Consider the following 4,781-nt stretch of genomic DNA (forward strand, 5'->3'; position numbering starts at 1 on the left):
CAGAAATGGCTTTGTGGAGATCTGGGCTGCATGTTAAATATGAAGGACATGGAAAGGACATTACAAAAAGGAGTAGCATTTGCAAAAACTTGGAGGCTTAAAAAAATTGGATGTGGTTGGAATAAAGTGTAAGAGGTGGAGAATGGTAAGAGGTAAGACTCTATGGATAGAACTGTGACCATGAGAAATGTCTTAGAGCATCTGTGGAGAGAGATGTACTCTAATTCCACTTGTATTCTAATTCTACTTGCTCTTTATTAAAGAAATGCAAATCAAAACTACAACTAGATATCACCTCACACCAGTCAGAATAGCCATCATCAACAAATCTACAATAAATGCTGAAGAGGGTATGGAGCAAAGGGAACCCTCTTGCACTGTTGGTGGGAATGTAAATTGATACAGCCACTATGGAGATTGGTATGGACATTCATTAAAACACTAGGAATAAACTATCCATATGACCCAGCAATCTCAGTACTGATCACATACCCTGAGAAAACCACAATGAAAAAGACACATGTACCCCAATGTTCATTACAGCAGTATTTACAATAGCTAGGGCATGGAAGCAACCTGGATGCCCATCAACAGTTGAATAGATAAAAAAGCTGCGGTACATATATATAATGGACTATTACTCAGCCATAAAAAGGAATACATTTGAGTCAGTTCTAATGAGGTAAATTAACCCAGAGCCTATTATACAGAATGAAGTAAGTCAGAAAGAGAAAAACAAATACCGTATGTTAACATATATATACATGTGGAATCTAGGCTTCCCACGTGGCACTAGTGGTAAATAATCACCTTCCAATGCAAGAGACACAAGAGACAAGGGTTCGATCCCTGGGTTGGGAAGATCTCTTGGGGTAGGAAATGGCAACCCACTCCATTATTCCTGTTTGGAAAATCCCATGGACAGAGATGCCTGGCAGACTACGGTCAATGGTGTTGCAAAAAGTCAGACATGACTGAGCACACACACATGGAGTCTAGAAAGATGGTACTGCTGAACCTATCTGCAGGGCAGCAATGGAGAGGCAACATAGAGAACAGACCAGGGGACAGGGGTTGGGGGGAAGGAGAGGGAGGGACGAATGGAGAGAGCAGCATGGAAACATACACACACCATGTGTAAAACAGATAGCCAGTGGGAATTTGCTGTATGACTCAGAGAGCTCAGACCAGTGCTCTGTGACAACCTAAAGGGGTGGGATGGGGTAGGAGGTGGGAGGGAGGTTCAAGAGGGAGAGGACATATGTATACCTATGGCTGATTCTTGCTGCTATATGGCAGAAACGAACATAGTATTTTAAAGCAATTATTCTTCTATTAAAAATAAATTTAGATTCTTTAGGTAGATATATTCCTAAGTATTTTATTCTTTCCGTTGCAATGGTGAATGGAATTGTTTCCTTAATTTCTCTTTCTGTTTTCTCATTATTAGTGTATAGGAATGCAAGGGATTTCTGTGTGTTGATTTTATATCCTGCAACTTTACTATAGTCATTGATTAGTTCTAGTAATTTTCTGGTGGAGTCTTTAGGGTTTTCTATGTAGAGGATCTATAAACACTGGTGAAAGAAATCAAAGAGGACACTAACAGATGGAGAAATATACCATGTTCATGGATTGGAAGAATCAATGTAGTGAAAATGAGTATACTACCCAAAGCAATCTATAGATTCAATGCAATCCCTATCAAGCTACCAACAGCATTCTTCACAGAGCTAGAACAAATAATTTCACAATTTGTATGGAAAAACAAAAAACCTCGAATAGCCAAAGCGATCTTGAGAAAGAAGAATGGAACTGGAGGAATCAACCTACCTGACTTCAGGCTCTACTACAAAGCCACAGTTATCAAGACAGTATGGTACTGGCACAAAGACAGAAATATAGATCAATGGAACAAAATAGAAAGCCCAGAGATAAATCCACGCACATATGGACACCTTATCTTCGACAAAGGAGGCAAGAATATACAATGGATTAAAGACAATCTCTTTAACAAGTGGTGCTGGGAACTCTGGTCAACCACTTGTAAAAGAATGAAACTAGAACACTTTCTAACACCATACACAAAAATAAACTCAAAATGGATTAAAGATCTAAACGTAAGACCAGAAACTATAAAACTCCTAGAGGAGAACATAGGCAAAACACTCTCTGACATACATCACAGCAGGATCCTCTATGACCCACCTCCCAGAATATTGGAAATAAAAGCAAAAATAAACAAATGGGACCTAATTAACCTTAAAAGCTTCTGCACATCAAAGGAAACTATTAGCAAGGTGAAAAGACAGCCTTCAGAATGGGAGAAGATAATAGCAAATGAAGCAACTGACAAACAACTAATCTCGAGAATATACAAGCAACTCCTACAGCTCAACTCCAGAAAAATAAATGACCCAATCAAAAAATGGGCCAAAGAACTAAATAGACATTTCTCCAAAGAAGACATACAGATGGCTAACAAACACATGAAAAGATGCTCAACATCACTCATTATCAGAGAAATGCAAATCAAAACCACTATGAGGTACCATTTCACACCAGTCAGAATGGCTGCGATCCAAAAGTCTACAAGTAATAAATGCTGGAGAGGGTGTGGAGAAAAGGGAACCCTCTTCCACTGTTGGTGGGAATGCAAACTAGTGCAGCCACTATGGAGAACAGTGTGGAGATTCCTTAAAAAACTGGAAATAGACATGCCTTATGATCCAGCAATCCCACTGCTGGGCATACACACTGAGAAAACCAGAAGGGAAAGAGACACGAGTACCCCAATGTTCATCGCAGCACTGTTTATAATAGCCAGGACATGGAAGCAACCTAGATGTCCATCAGCAGATGAATGGATAAGAAAGCTGTGGTACATATACACAATGGAGTATTATTCAGCCATTAAAAAGAATACATTTGAATCAGTTCTAATGAGGTGGATGAAACTGGAGCCTATTATACAGAGTGAAGTAAGCCAGAAAGAAAAACACCAATACAGTATACTAACGCATATATATGGAATTTAGAAAGATGGTAACAATAACCCTATGTACGAGACAGCAAAAGAGACACTGATGTATAGAACAGTCTTATGGACTCTGTGGGAGAGGGAGAGGGTGGGAAGATTTGGGAGAATGGCATTGAAACATGTAAATATCATGTATGAAATGAGTTGCCAGTCCAGGTTCGATGCACGATACTGGATGCTTGGGGCTGGTGCACTGGGACGACCCAGAGGGATGGAATGGGGAGGGAGGAGGGAGGAGGGTTCAGGATGGGGAACACATGTATACCTGTGGCGGATTCATTTTGATATTTGGCAAATCTAATACAGTTATGTAAAGTTTAAAAATAAAATAAAATTAAAAAAAAAAAAAAAAAAAAAAAGAAAAAAAAAAAAAAAAAATAAATTTAGAGATAATCATATGGTTTTTATTTTTCAATTTGTTAATGTGGTGTATTACATTGATTGATTTGCAGATATTGAAGAATCCTTGCATCCCTGGGATAAAACCCACTTGGTCATGGTGTATGATCTTTTTAACATACATTTTAACAACAATGTATGTTGTTGGATTCTGATTGCTAGAATTTTGTTAAGGATCTTTGCATCTATGTTCATCAGTGATATTGGCCTGTAGTTTTCTTTTTTTGTGGCATCTTTGTCAGGTTTTGGTATTAGGGTGATGGTGGCCTCATAGAATGAGTTTGGAAGTTTACCTTCCTCTGCAATTTTCTGGAAGAGTTTGAGTAGGATAGGTGTTAGCTCTTCTCTAAATTTTTGGTAGAATTCAGCTGTGAAGCCGTCTGGACCTGGGCTTTTGCTTGCTGGAAGATTTCTGATTACAGTTTCAATTTCCGTGCTTGTGATGGGTCTGTTAAGATTTTCTATTTCTTCCTGGTCCAGTTTTGGACAGTTGTACTTTTCTAAGAATTTGTCCATTTCTTCCACGTTCTCCATTTTACTGCCATATAATTACTGATAGTAGTCTCTTATGATCCTTTGTATTTCTGTGTTGTCTGTTGTGATCTCTCCATTTTCATTTCTAATTTTATTGATTTGATTGTTCTCCCTTTGTTTCTTGATGAGTCTGGCTAATGGTTTGTCAATTTTATTTATCCTTTCAAAGAACCAGCCTTTGGCTCTGTTGATTTTTGCTATGGTCTCTTTTGTTCCTTTTGCATTTATTTCTGCCCTAATTTTTAAGATTTCTTTCCTTCTACTAACCCTGGGGTTCTTCATTTCTTCCTTTTCTAGTTGCTTTAGGTGTAGAGTTAGGTTATTTATTTGACTTTTTTCTTCTTTCTTGAGGTATGCCTGTATTGCTATGAACTTTCCCCTTAGCACTGCTTTTATAGTGTCCCACAGGTTTTGGGTTGTTGTGTTTTCATTTTCATTTGTTTCTATGCAAATTTTGATTTCTTTTTTTATTTCTTCTGTGATTTGTTGGTTATTCAGCAGTGTGTTGTTCAGCCTCCATATGTTGGAATTTTTAATAGTTTTTCTCCTGTAATTGAGATCTAATCTTACTGCATTGTGGTCAGAAAAGATGCTTGGAATGAATCTCAATAGATGCAGAGAAAGCCTTTGACAACATTCAACATCCATTTATGATAAAAACTCTCCAGAAAGCAGGAATAGAAGGAACATACCTCAACATAATAAAAGCTATATATGATAAACGAACAGCAGACATTGTCCTCAATGGTGAAAAATTGAAAGCATTTCCTCTAAAGTCAGGAACAAGACAAGGGTGCCCACTTTGACC

This window comes from Bubalus kerabau, chromosome 9, assembly GCF_029407905.1.
Source record: "Bubalus kerabau isolate K-KA32 ecotype Philippines breed swamp buffalo chromosome 9, PCC_UOA_SB_1v2, whole genome shotgun sequence".
NCBI classification, from domain to species: Eukaryota; Metazoa; Chordata; class Mammalia; order Artiodactyla; family Bovidae; genus Bubalus; species Bubalus kerabau.